The 14,993-nt window shown below is 41.9% G+C and overlaps 1 protein-coding gene across 21 annotated transcripts in view; it reads left to right on the top strand.

Annotated features, from left to right (window-relative positions):
- Nucleotides 1-822: 822 nt before the first annotated feature.
- ARB2A (ARB2 cotranscriptional regulator A) overlaps nucleotides 823-14,993 on the top strand; it is a 407,046-nt gene continuing 392,875 nt past the window's right edge. For 20 of the 21 annotated variants that reach the window (XM_060416002.1, XM_042250753.1, XM_042250755.1 and 17 more), the window contains exon 1: nucleotides 823-986. The gene's annotated coding sequence lies outside the window, so the exon portion shown is untranslated. The remainder of the gene's footprint in view (nucleotides 987-14,993) is intronic. The other variant, XM_060416004.1, reaches the window with a different exon arrangement.

Below are 14,993 nucleotides of genomic sequence, written 5' to 3'. Positions count from 1 at the left end.
GTGAAAGAGGAAAGTGAAAAAGTTGCCTTAAAGCTCAACATTCAGAAAATGAAGATCATGGCATCTGGTCCCATCATTTCATGGGAAATAGATGGGGAAACAGTGGAAACAGTGTCAGACTTTATTTTTTGTTGCTCCAAAATCGCTGCAGGTGGTGATTGCAGCCATGAAATTAAAAGACACTTACTCCTTGGAAGAAAAGTTATGACCAACCTAGATAGCATATTCAAAAGCAGAGACATTACTTTGGTGAGTAAGGTCCGTCTAGTCAAGGCTATGGATTTTCCTGTAGTCATGTATGGATGTGAGAGTTGGACTGTGAAGAAAGCTGAGTGCGGAAGAATTGATGCTTTTGAACTGTGGTGTTGGAGAAGACTCCTGAGAGTCCTTTGGACTGCAAGGAGATCCAACCAGTCCATTCTAAAGGAGATCAACCCTGGGATTTCTTTGGAAGGAATGATGCTAAAGCTGAAACTCCAGTACTTTGGCCACCTCATGCGAAGAGTTGACTCACTGGAAAAGACTGATGCTGGGAAGGATTGGGGGCAGGAGGGATTGGGGGCAGGAGGAGAAGGGGACGACAGAGGTTGAGATGGCTGGATGGCATCACTGACTCGATGGACGTGAGTTTGAGTGAACTCCGGGAGTTGGTGATGGGCAGGGAGGCCTGGCATGCTGCAATTCACGGGGTCGCTAAGAGTCGGACACGAGTGAGCAACTGAACTGAACTGAACTGAACAGCCCCGGGAATCAACCCAGAGACCGCGCCCCGCCCACTTCCGGCCGGGGCGCTGTCGTCGTCGTCGCGTGCGCGATGACGTTACAGTATCCAACAGACCCCGGAAGTGCAACTTGAACTTGATCGGGGCGCGGATTCCCGAGAGGGAAAGTCATAACAACCGCACGAGGGAGTTCGACTGGCGAGCTGGAAGGCCACGCCTCCTCCCGCCTCCCCCCACAGCCCTGCAGCTGGGGGCAGAGTTCAGGTAGGACCAGCATTTGCCGGCGTGTGAGCTCGCAGGGGACAGGCCCGGGCCGGACTCAAGAGGAAGAGGCCGGCTCCTTGATTCATCTGGGGCGGGGGTCGCTGCCGCCGGATGGGGCCGAAGGGTACCCGGGAGGCAAGCTGTGGTTCCTGCGCACCCTTCTGCCCTCTGCCTGGGACCTCGCCGATGGGCAGCTTAACACCTACTATTCCCATTTTCAATGTGGGGCAGAACACGTGTGTTCCCTGGATGAGTCTCCTTCCACTTGGAGACTGTAGCGTAATGGGCCTTCCTAAGCTTTCTCAGGTTGGGGGGGTGGGGGGGTATGTATTGCAGTTTTCTGGTTAAAGATTTTTCAACGAAAATTACCATTACCTGACAGACCTTTATCAGAAATCATTCGCTGCAGACGGAAGACTATAAAGTGCAGTTATAAAATGCTCTCAAAACTTGTAACTTGCATGAGCTCTGGTGGGACACTTCACTGGGATGCATTCATAATTGAAGACTTGAATTTGAAATAAAGTTAGATATATTTTGGAGTCAGTCTTCTCTTTCCCTCATCCAGAGGTTTAACATATATTCGTCTAGAGCTCCGGAGTGTGTATTCGTTGTGCCAAGTAATTGATTAGTTTTTGACTATACTTGTCTATTTCCCCAAATCCTCTCAAAAGTTGCAAAGGGAAAAATCCTATGGTTTTTCAGGCTACCATGTGCCTTATACCATTTACCAAGATGCGTGAAATATCCAATTCATAGTATCTTTTGTCTTAAAGCTTTGTTAGAGATACATTCTTCGTGTTTATTTTTTATCGCTCATTGCGAGGAACAGATACACTGTATTTATGTAATGTATTTAGAAAACGAACGTCAAAAGGGGACGACAGAGGATGAGATGGTTAGACGGCGTCACCAACTCCATGGACATGAGTTTGAGCAAGCTCGGGGAGTTGATGATGGACAAGGAAGCCTGGAGTGCTGCAGTCCATGGGGTTGCAAAGAGTCAGACACGACTGAGGGACTGACTGAACTGAACTGATTTAGAAAGTCAAGGAGCATTTTTTTTGACATGCTGCTACCAGGCTTCTATCTGACTCTTTAAGTATTCCTTCAACTTAATGGTAAAGCCTAAACCAGGGATACTCTGGATTGGCTTTGAGGCAGTGGCTACTACAATGCTGGTAAATGGTAAAATAGTACCAACACCAAGAGGGCAATATGACCTATGAAACTGTAAACATCTATCCAGTCATTCAATTAACAGATACTCATTTGCCACTTTCAGCATGCCAGGTAGTGTTCTAGGTGCTGGGTTTCCAATAGCAAACAAAAGAGGTCGTCTTTGTGTTGAAAGTTACATTGTGGATAGAGAAGGACAATTAGCAAGTAAATATATCAAGTAGTGGTAAGAGCTATGAAGAGAAATAAAGCACACTGAGGGGAGAGAGAATGATGGAACATGCTCTTCTAAATAGTGTGGTCAGTGTCAGCCTCTTTGATAAGTGGACTTTTGAGCAGAGATCTGGATGAAATCAGAGAGTGAGCTCTGGAGGTATGTGGTATGTTTCAGGCTCGGAAAAGGAAGATGTTTTGTATATCTTGGAATATCTTGGTATATCTTGGAATAGCAAGGATCTAGGCATGCAGGCATCAGTGTTTAAAATTCTCAAGAATATTCAGTGATTTGTGTGACCATAAGTGACCTTTTTTATTGACAGCCTATTTTTCTCAGCTTTCCCCGACAGACCTCTATGAGGAGAATCTGATGTCTTCAGATATGTAGAGATGTTTCCAAGCTCGCATTAGCACATTTACATAACTTGTCCTGTTTGTTTTAGGATCAAATTGGGTTTGTACAGTGGCTATGGATAGCTGAGTAGTGAGTGAAAAAAGCTAACTTATGTCAACTTTTCATTCTTTTTTCTCTAAAATTGCGGTAAAATACACATAACATAAAATCAGTCGTTTTAACCATTTTTAAGTGTACACTTCAGTGGCATCAAGTATTAATAGATTCACGTTGTTATGCAGCTGTCACTACCATCCATTTCCGAAACTTTTTTCTCTTCCCCAAGCAAAACTCCATACCCATTAAACATTCCCCATTCTCCCCTTTTCTCAGCCCTGGGCAACCATTAGTCTACTTTCTTTCTCTATGAATTTTGTTTCTGCTTTGCTGCTGCTGCTAAGTTGCTTTAGTCGTGTCTGACTCTGTGCGACCCCATAGACGGCAGCCCACCAGGCTCCCCCGTCCCTGGGATTCTCCAGGCAAGAACACTGGAGTGGGTTGTCATTTCCTTCTCCAGTGCATGAAAGTGGAAAGTGAAAGTGAAGTCACTCAGTCGTGTCTGACTCTTAGCGACCCCATGGACTGCAGCCCACCAGGCTCCTCGGTCCATGGGATTTTTGCAGGCAGGAGTACTGGAGTGGGGTACCATTGCCTTCGGTTTCTGCTCTAGATATCTCATATAAGTGGAATCATATGACATTTGTCCCTTTGTGACTGGCTTATTTTGTTTAGCATAGTGCCTTCAAAGTTCATGTATGGTGTAGCATGTTAAATGCTCTTCCTTTTTTAAGGCTGAATAATATTCTCTTGTGTATATATAGACTACAGTTTGTTTATCTGTTCGTTTGTCTGTGAATACTCTGTTGGTTCCACCGTTTGGCTATTGCAGGTAATGCTGCTGTGAACACGGGTGTGCAAATATCTGTTTTAGTATCCTGCTTTCATTTCTTTTGGTTATTTACCCAGAAGTGGAAGTGTTGGATTATGTGCTAATTCTGTATTTAATTTTTTAGAAATTGCCATACTGCTATCCACAATGGCTGCACTATTTTACCTTCCTTCTGGCAGTGCAGAGGTTTCATTTCCTCTGCATCCTCACCAACAGTTTTCCATAGTCTCGCCAGACATATTTTCTCTCTTTAAAAAAAAAATAATAATAGTCATCCTTGGCCACCTCATGCGAAGAGTTGACTCATTGGAAAAGACCCTGATGCTGGGAGGGATTGGGGGCAGGAGGAGAAGGGGATGACCCAGGATGAGATGGCTGGATGCCATCACTGACTCGATGGACGTGAGTCTGAGTGAACTCCGGGAGTTGGTGATGGACAGGGAGGCCTGGCATGCTGCGATTCATGGGGTCGCAAAGAGTCAGACATGACTTAGCGACTGAACTGAACTGAACTGAATGGGTATGAAGTAATATCTCGGTGGCTTTGATTTTCCTAATGATTGGTGATATTAAGTATCTTTTAATCTGCTTTTTGGCCCTATTTTTATGTCCTTCTTTGGAGCATTGTTCATTTATTCTAAGATCTATTTTTTTTGTTGTTTTTGGCTGTGGCACACAGCTTGCAGCATCTCAGTTCCCCATCCAGGGACTGAACTCAGGCCATGGTAATGAAAGTCTGGAATCCTAACCATGAGGCCACCCAGGAACTCCCCTTAAGGTCTGATCTTAATAGAAAATTTTGCAGGTTTTTTGGCAGTAAAGTTTTTTAAGTGTTGAGAAAGCAGCCACCTTGTCTTCTGTTACCTTTTTAACCTTAAAATGCTATAATTATCAAAACTTAAATTTTCTATAGACCAAGTACCTGTAGTAATTCCAAACTTAGAAGTAAAAGAAACCATGAAATAACTTTGATAACAATGAATGAACTTCTGGGTATCAGACTGTGATGAAAAGTTCTGAAAAGCCGAAAATCATCCTGACCTGCTTTGATTCTTTTCTCTTTTTCTTTAGATGGGAAGGAATATATTGATTAGCTGACTGTGACTGTGAAGTAGATCGCTCTTGTGTTGTTTCTGGTAGCTGAGAAGAGCAGGAAACAGAAGAGAGAAAAATGATGAAGAAACCGAGAAAAGACGTGTTAGGTAGCAGTTGGATGTGGCTAGATGGAGAATAGCAAAGGAGTTCAGTGACATTAAGGGACCAAGCCCTGGAACTGACAGGAGAAGACAGGGGACATGGCAACGAAAGGACAGACAGTGATGCAGCTCCCCAGACTGGAAGGGGATGGGACAGGGCGGGAGTGCAAACCACGGCTGCATTTCAGCGTGTGGTTCTGAAATCAGCCAGCTGGCCTTACGTTATGCAGCCACACCTACTGTATACCAGGTCCAGTTCAGTCCAGTTCCAGTTCAGCCGCCCAGTTGTGTCCGACTCTTTGCGACCCCATGAATCACAGCACGCCAGGCCTCCCTGTCCATCACCAACTGTCTGCTGCTGCTGCTGCTTCTAAGTCGCTTCAGTCGTGTCTGACTCTGTGTGACCCCATAGACAGCAGCCCACCAGGCTCCCCCATTCCTGGGATTCTCCAGGCAAGAACACTGGAGTGGGTTGCCATTTCCTTTCCCAATGCATGAGAGTAAAAAGTGAAAGTGAAGTCGCTCAGTTGTGTCCGACTCTTAGCGACCCCATGGACTGCAGCCTACCAGGCTCCTCCGCCCATGGGATTTTCCAGGCAAGAGTACTGGAGTGGGGTGCCATCGCCTTCTCCGCACCAACTGTCTACCAGGTAACATATGTCAGTTCATCTGGTTCAACACTTAGTATCTGGAGGGTGTGCGATGTATACAGCCCACAGAAATAAACTTAAGTTGTTCAGACTGTATATCATATCATCTCCAGCCATAGAGCAGTGAGGTTTAATTGAGTTATTTAATGACTGATTTTGTAGTTTAACAATGTTCAACATTGTTAAAAATTATTTTTAATTTATCCGTTTAAGAAAGGAAGGACTTTTTATTTTTAGTATAAGATAATGCATCTTTTTTTTTAAACTGTTGAATGTTTTTTACACTATCATTTATTAAATATTTTGTGGGTACTGCATTTAGCTATTTCAGTTATAAAGCTTCTTTAAGTTAATTACTATGCTTTGATTTAAAGTGCTGAATGAAAAATTGTACCACACTCTTGCGTATCATTCTATGAATTTGCTACGGATGAGGTACCAGATGACTGACTTGCTTAACGTTTCACAGCTAAATTAAAGATAATTTAGAGGTAGCAGTGCTCTGCTACTTAACCTGATATTGTGTTCTTATCTCCTTTTTTGGAGAATGGTTCATTTTTGCTATATTAGATACTGCAATATAGATAACAGATAATATTTGCTGTAAAGAAAAATATCACTGTGAAGACAGATCACTGAAGCAAAGCATTTATTGTATGTTTCTATTTCTTTATAGCAGATCAGATATTAATTTCAGGTGTAGTCTAGGTTGATAATATACTTAGGGTTGATTTGCTTAGTGGTTAGAGAGGGGTTGATAAGACTAAGACTGTGGATTTGGGCCTCTTAAGACCCTTTAGTAGCTAATTAGGGAAATGATAGCAACTAGTACCCAATAGTATAACTGCTAATGGCTGTGGATGTGGCTGGTTTTCCCATCGCCTGCTAATCATTGCCATCATATGTGATACGGTGTAAGAAGGCAGCAGGGAACATACTATATGTGGCTCAACAGACACAGTACTTCTATTTTAAAAAAAAATTCAGAGTTAATATCCAAGGTATTGAAGCAGTGTGATATCTTTTTCATCTGAAAAGCATAACTTAGCACTGTGTCCTTTGTTTAGAACATGGAAAAAAAAAAAAACATGGAACAAGCTAGACATGTGACCAAAATTATAACTCAAGGTAAAGCAGTTTAAGAAACTAAAAAGTTTGATTAATTAATAACTGAGATATTCTCTTGACTTGAATTACCCCATTATTCTTGATATCATGTCTTTGTCTATACTATGGAAGTGACTCTTACAGTAACTCAGGTAGTTTGGGAAATAATTAATCATCACAGTTCATTTGTCTTAATACCCATTAATGTAGTTGAAGTATTTATCTTGAGTGGTCAGATCCAGGAATTGGTTGGTCAATAAGAGAGGAAGAATCAGATCAGGAAAGCAGGGAAAGTACTGGCAGAAAAGAAAGGGCGTCTGTCAACAGGTATTATAGCTGAACAGGGATTGGACTCTTATCTCAAAAGTGATGGGAAGAAGTGGGGAGACACAGGAAGAGGAAAAGGCCCAAGATCTACATGAACTGAAATATGAGGCAAGGAAAACAGGGAAATAGTTAGGCAGGGTCTCAGTTATCTGAATCCCGTAAAAGATGGATGCCTAGTCATAAGGCAGTCTGGATCCCATACTTGAGGATCTTATGTGCTGGTTGGGATGTCTGCTATAAAGACAAGATTTTAGCAAAATATTTGTATTATGATAGGAGTATGTATAGGATGGTATGGGAGAGGCACAGTGCCTTACCTGGGGTTTTTGCAAGACTTGGTAGAGACAATGATACCTAAGTTGAAAACTTAAGAATAAGTCATTTAAAAATAAAGTGAAAAAGCTTTCTAAACAGAAGAAATAGCTGTCAGCTGTGTGGTATTTTTTAAAAACTAAAACAAATTTGCAAATACTTGAGTAGAAAGTTTGATTGTTATGAGAGATGGAGTTGGTGAAACAGGAATCAAGTCATGGGATTCTGGACTTGCCTCTGTAGCCAACAGAAACTATTGAATGGTTTCTCTTGTCTCCTGTGTGACAAATAATTTAGCTTTGCCCCAGAAGAGGCCTGGTTTTTGCCCTCAGTTTCTGAATGGTGTCTTGCTGTGCTTGGGGACTTTGGATCACATTGTCTAACAGGATGATTAGAGTGGAGGCTGCGCATAGCCAGAAAGACTGTGTGACTTTAGTGTAGGGACTTTGACTCCCTTGGTATCAGCTGACATTGAAACTGAGATCAGCCATGTAAGCAGTCAGTCAATCATGCCTATGCAATGGAGACTCCCCCGACCCCAGCCCACCCCCCCCAAAAAAAAACAACAACTCTGAACACCACGTTTCCGGCAAGCTTTCCAGGTTGGCAGTAGTCAGTGCATATTATGCCATATAGTCAGCAGAGAGTAATATCCAAAACTTCACAGAGGGACTTGCCAGGAGGGTCAGTGGTAAAGAATCTGCCCGCCAATGCAGGAGATGTGGGTTCGATCCCTGGGTCAGGAAGATCTCCTGGAGAAGGAAATGGCAACCCACTCCCGTATTCTTGCTTGGAGAACCCCATGGACAGAGGAGCTTGGTGGATTACAGTCCATGGGGCTGCAAGAGAGTCAGACGTGACTTAGTGACTAAACAACAACAACAACAACACAACTTCACAGAAGCCAACTTTTTCACTGTCTTCTTTCACTTTCATCAAGAGTCTTTTTAGTTCTTCTTCGCTTTCTGCCTTAAGTGTGGTGTCATCTGCATATCCGAGGTTATTGATATTTCTCCCAGCAGTCTTGATTCCAGCTTGTGCTTCATCCAGCCCAGCATTTCTCATGATCTACTCTGCATAGACGTTAAATAAGCAGGGTGAGAATATACAACCTTGATGTACTCCTTTTCCTATTTGGAACCAGTCTGTTGTTCCATGTCCAGTTTTAACTGTTGCTTCTTGACCTGCATACAGATTTCCTAGACGGCAGGTCAGGTGGTCTGGTATGCCCATCTCTTTCAGAATTTTCCACAGTTTATTGTGATTCACACAGTCAAAGGCTTTGGCTTAGTCAACAAATCAGAAATAGTTGTTTCTCTGAACCTCTTGCTTTTTCCATGATCCAGTGGATGCTGGCAATTTGATCTCTGGTCCCTGTGCCATTTCTAAATCCAGCTTGAACATTTGAAAGTTCTCCGTTCACGTATTGTTGAAGCCTGGCTTGGAGAATTTTGAGCATTACTTTGCCAGCGTGTGAGATGAGTGCAATTGTGCGGTAGTTTGACTATTCCTTGACATTGCCTTTCTTAGTGATTCAAAAGAAAACTGACCTTTTCCAGTCCTGTGGCCGCTGCTGGGTTTTCCAAATTTGCTGCCATATTGAGTGCAGCACTTTTCACAGCATCATCTTTTAGGATTTGAAAATAGCTCAACTGGAATTCTATCACCTCCACTAGCTTTGTTCGTGGTGATGCTTCCTAAGGCCCGCTTGACTTCGCACTCCAGGTTGTCTGGCTCTAGGTGAGTGATCACACCATTGTGGTTTTCTGGGTTATGAAGATCTTTTTTGTACAGTTCTGTGTATTCTTGCCACCTCTTCTTAATATCTTCTGCTTCTGTTATGTTAATACCATTTCTGTCCTCTATTGTGCCCATCTTTGCATGAAGTGTTCCCTTGGTATCTTTAATTTTCTTGAAGAGATCTCTAGTCTTTTCCATTCTCTTGTTTTCCTCATTTCTTTGCATTCAATGCTGAGGAAGGCTTTCTTATCTCTCCTTTCTATTCTTTGGAACTCTGCATTCAAATAGGTATATCTTTCCTTTTCTCCTTTGCCTTAGCTTCTCTTCTATTCACAGCTATTTGTAAGGTCTCCTCAGACAGCCATTTTGCCTTTTGGCACTTCTTTTCCTTGGGGATGGTCTTGTTCCCTGCCTCCTGTACAATGTCATGAACCTCATTCCATAGTTCTTCAGGCACTTTGTCTATTATATCTAATCCCTTGAATCTGTTTGTCACTTCCACTGTATAATCGTAAGGGATTTAATTTAGGCCACATCTGAATGGTCTAGAGGTTTTCCCTACTTTCTTCAATTTAATTCTGAATTTGGCAATAAGGAGCCATGATCTGAGCCACAGTGAGCTCCTGGGCTTGTTTTTGCTGACTGTATAGAGCTTCTCCATCTTTGTCTGCAAAGAATATAATCAGTATGATTTCAGGATTGACCATCTGGTGATGTCCATGTGTAGAGCCTTCTCCTGTGTTCTTGGAAGAGGGTGTTTGCTATGACCCCTGCATTCTCTCGGCTTCATTTTGTACTCCAAGGCCAATTTTTCCTGTTACTCCAGGTATCTCTTGACTTCCTACGTTTGCATTCCAGTCCCCTATGATGAAAAGGACATCTTTTTGGTGTGTTAGTTCTCGAAGATCTTGTAGGTCTTCACAGAACCATTCAAATAAGGTTCTTCAGTGTTACTGGTCAGGGCATAGAGTTGGATTACTGTGATGTTGAATTGTTTGCCTTGGAAACAAACAGAGATCATTCTATCATTTTTGAGATTGCATCCAAGTACTGCGTTTCAGACTCTTGTTGACTATGAGGGCTACTCCATTTCATCTAAGGGATTCTGGCCCATAGTAGTAGATATGATGGTCATCTGAGTTAAATTCCCCCATTCCAGTTCATTTTAGTTCACTGATTCCTAAAATGTTGATGTTCACTCTTGCCTTCTCCTATTTGACCACTTCCAATTTGTCTTGATTCATGGACCTAACATGCCAGGTTCCTATGCAGTGTTGCTCTTTACAATATCAGACTTTATGTCCATCACCAGTCACATCCAGAACTGGGTGTTGTTTTTGCTTTAGCTCCTTCTCTTCATTCTTTCTGGTTTTATTTCTCCACTCTTCTCTAATAGCATATTGGGCACCTACCAACCTGGAGAGTTCATCTTTCAGTGTCCTATTTTTTTGCCTTTTCATACTATTTATGGTGTTCTGAAGGCAAGGTACTAAAGTGGTTTGGCATTGCCTCCTCCAGTGGACCACATTTTGTCAGAACTCTCCACCATGATCCACCCGTCTTGGGTGGCCCTACATGGCATGGGTCATAGTTTCATTGAACTAGACAAGGCTATGGTCCATGTGATCAATTTAATTAGTTTTCTGTGATTATGGTTTTCATTCTGTCTGCCCTCTGAGGGATAAGGATAGGAGGCTTATCCTTAGACCCACTTTAAAGTTGAATCGCCTGAAATTGCTCAAAAACTTGAAAGAATTTGATCAGAGAGATCTCCAAGAGGACTTTTAGTTTACATACCATCTAAAATGATTGAGCAAAAAAGTTGGTACATGAAAGTAGAAGAAAGGAAAAAGGAAAAATGAAATGAAAAATAATAGATGGTAGGGTCTTTCCTGTAGATTGGATTGTGGTCTGAATTTATGCAGAATGACTCTAGGTTTGGTTCTGAGATATGGCAAAGTCGGTCTTACTGGAGACAGTTTTGGACCTCTTCTCTCCAGCAGGAAAGCATTTTTGATCTGTATCTTGTTCTTTAGGGATATTTTCCTACTTTTTTCTAGGTGACTAATATGATAAAATCAATTCATGCTAATATATTTCAGAGGTAATTATGATAAAAGTATTTTTTGCAGATATTATTTCATTTTGAAGCAGTGTGAGTGATTATCATGGTGAAAATTTGATCCGCCTTAGGAACACTGCAAGTACTTCTAACAAACTAGATGATTCCATTTTATCATTCAAACTAAGCTATTTATTTAAAACAGTTTATTTATTCTGAATATTTTTCCTCAATAAAAAAACATGTATAATTATTTTTATCCAAACAAGCATATGTGTTTGTGTTTCTAACTGTTCCAGTTAAAAATATAAGGTTTTTCTGTCTTTCTCTTTCAACAAAAAAAGACTTAGAGCCAGATCAATCCCTAACACTGAAAATGAGTTTTTAAAGCTAATTTCCTTTTTTTTTTTTAAATCCAAAAACAATGGGAGAAAGCAGCATTTTTGCTTTGGAAAATCCAAAAGAAGCTCCTTTCCCATGTGGAAAATAAATTATTGCTGAATTGGAAAATCAGTAAGCAATTTAGTCAGTGATAATGAAAATAAATGAATCCGGGAGCTAAAGTGATGTGCAGTAGTTCGCTGGGGATTTGAATATTTGTTGTCTGTTGCTGTGTAACAAGTTATCTTAAAATTTAGCAGCTAAAATGAAGAACATCTGTTATCTGCATGTTCTCTTAGGGTTAGGAATTTAGGAGCAGCTTAGCTAGGTTCTTGTGGCCCAGACAGTAAAGAATCTACCTGCAGTGTGGAAGACCCGGGTTTAATCCTTGGATCAGGTCGGGAAGATCCCCTGGAGGAGGGCATGGCTACCCACTGCAATATTCTTGCCTGGAGAATCCCATACACCAAGGAGCCTGGTGGGCCACAGTCTGTGGGTTTGCAAAGACTCGGACACGACTGAGCTTTTCACTTAGCTAGGTTCTTGTTCAGGATCCCTCGCAGGGTTGGAATTTTGGTGTCAGCTGGGGCTGCTGTCATCTGTAGTCTAACCTGGTCTGAATCATGTGCTTCCAATGTGCGCCCATGTGTCTGTTGGCAGGAAGCTTCCCTCACTCATCCCACGGGCCCCTCTCTCCATACGGCTGCTCACAACATGGTTTTCTCAAGAGTGAATGATCCTAGAGAGGGAGAGCACACAGAGGATGGAAGCCACAGTCTCAGAAGAGTGATACTGTCGCTTCTCCTGTTTACTGTTGGTCATACAGGTCAGCTCTGGTCGGTGTGAGAGGTTGCTTCGTGGAGGCGTGACTCCTAAGAGTGGAAGGCTGCCTGCCACTGTCTGCCCCCAAGCCTGCAGGGGTTCCTGTCCTTTCCCCGTATACAGCGTGCTCACTGCTTCCCAAGGCCATCACATGTCTCATTCTATGACTGTATCACCTTGAAGTCCAGAACCACATCATCTAAGGCAGGTCCAGGTGTAGGTGGGGTTCCTTGAAGGTCATTCCTTCAGCATAGCTTCTGAGTTCACTCATTTCCACTTGTCTCTTCTCACCCATCTGCCCCACCTCCCAAATACAGTGGTGGGTCAGGCACAGGGTAACTTCTGTAGATGTTCTTGTTTCTTAAGGGGGAAAATGGGAGACACAAAGGCATCACTGGCTCATAGCATTTCTGAAATCCAGATGGGCAGTATTGATAGGGCTCAACCATGGGAGTTGTTATCCATGTTTACAGCTTTGCCATCTATACTCTTGGTCTTACCTTTTTTTTTTTTTTTCATAAAATATCGTAGGTGTTTGCAGGTGAATGGTTTTTTCCATCTGCTTCCTACTGGTAAAACTGTAGTGCCCCAAAATCTCTTTTCATTTAAGATGTATTAAATCTTTTAAATGTTAAATTAAAAGATGTATTGAAAATCCTATAGACATCTTGTGGATATTCTGTAAATTCTATTGAGATGTGAATTCTATTGAGGTACATTTATTTAGTTAGACAAATGCCACAACTACACATACGTTTTAAAAGTTAAATCCTTGTATACTTCAGGCTCCTGCTTATTAGGCTGGGGGACAATGACTGTAAGCTTTCTAGAAGCTTTATTGTTTGAGAGAATCAGTAAGGCATACTCTACTCTCTTGAAAGGGCCTTTTGTCTGACTGACTAATATTCTAAGGTATCGCCTTTAATGTATTGATATATTAGTATTAAACACTCAGCTTCATCTTTGAACCATGTTTTCCTGGTAGTGTCCTGGATTTGCTTAGAAGACATTTCTTACTCAGCGTCATTTGTCTTCTGGAGAGGAATTTTTTCTCTTTTTAATAGACTGTATTTTCTAGTACAGTTTTAGGTTCACAGCAGAGTTGAGTGGAGAGTTCAGAGATTTCCCATCTACCTCCTGCCTCTTGGACTCGCACAGCCTTCCCTGCTATAAAATTCTGTATCAAGAGTGGCGCTACATTTGTTACAGTCAGTTAACCTATTACTGTTGTTATTGGTCAGTCACTAAGTGGTGTCTGACTCTTTGTGACTCCATGGACTGCAGCATACCAGGCTCCTCTATCCTCCACTATCCTTTGGAGTTTGCTCATAATCGTGTCCGTTGGGTCAGTGATGCTATCTAACCGGCTCATCCTCTCCTGCCTGCTTCCCCTTTGCTTTCAGTCCTTCCCAGCTCAAGGTCTTTTGCAATGAAATGGCTCTTTGCATCAGATGGCCAAAGTCTTGAAGTTTCAGCTTCAGTCCTTCTATGAATATTCTGGGTTGATTTCCTTTAGGCTTCATTGGTTTGCTCTCCTTGCAGTCCAGAGGACTCTCAAGATTCTCCAGCAGCACATTTCAAAAGCATCAGTTCTAACAAACAAACAAAAAAGCATCAGTTCTTTGGCACTCAGCCTTCTTTATGATCCAGCTCTTTCATCCGTACATACAACTGGAAAAACCATAGCTTTAGCTATGCGGACTTTGGTCAGCAGAGTGATATCCCTGCTTTTTAATATGCTGTCTAGATTTGTCATAACTTTGCTTCCAAGTTAACCTACATTGACACATCATTATCACCCAAAGCCTGTAGTTTACATTAGAGTTCTCTCTTGGTATTGTATATTCAGTGGGTTTGGACATATCTATAAAGGTATGTGTCTACCATCAGAGTATCATACAGAATAGTTTCACTACCCTAAAAAATCTTCATTAGTATGCCTATTCACTCCTCCTTCCTCTCTAACCCCTGGCAACTACTAATCTTTTTAGTTTCCTTAGTTTTGCCCTTTCCAGAATATCAAAGAGTAGGAATTGTATGTATGTGCAGGCCTTTCCACGTTGGCTTCTTTTACTTAGTAATACACTTTTTAAGTTTCCTCGCTGTCTTTTCATGGCTTGATACCATTTTTTTTTTTTAAGTGTTGCCGAATAACATTCTTTTGTATGAATGTACTACAATTGATTTATTCATTCACCTACTGAAGGACACTTTTGTTCTTTTTGAGTTTGGCAATAATGACTAAAACTGCTGTTGATATCTGTATGCAGATGTTTGTGTGGACATAATTTTTCAACTAGTTTGGCTAAATACCAAGGAGCGTGATCCTGGGTTGTATGGTGAGAATATGTTTAATTTTGTAAGAAACTGTCAAATTGTCTTCCAACATAGCTGTATCATTTTGCATTCTGGCCAACAACGAAAGCAAGTTCTTGTTGCTCTTTATCCCTGTCAGCATTTGGTGTCGTCAATGTTAAAGGATTTTAGCCATCCTAATAGTTGTGTAGTGGTATCTCATTGTTTTAATTTGCAATTCCCTTTGGAAGGAATGATGCTAAAGCTGAAGCTCCAGTACTTTGGCCACCTCATGCAAAGAGTTGACTCATTGGAAAAGACTCTGATGCTGGGAGAGATTGGGGGCAGGAGGAGAAGGGGACGACCCAGGATGAGATGGCTGGATGGCATCATGGACTCGATGGACGTGAGTCTGAGTGAATTTCGGGAGATGGTGA

The sequence above is a fragment of the Ovis aries genome, chromosome 5 (genome assembly GCF_016772045.2).
Source record: "Ovis aries strain OAR_USU_Benz2616 breed Rambouillet chromosome 5, ARS-UI_Ramb_v3.0, whole genome shotgun sequence".
Lineage (NCBI taxonomy): Eukaryota > Metazoa > Chordata > Mammalia > Artiodactyla > Bovidae > Ovis > Ovis aries.
Note: the sequence above shows the minus strand (reverse complement) of the source record. Positions and strands in the feature narration are given on the sequence as shown.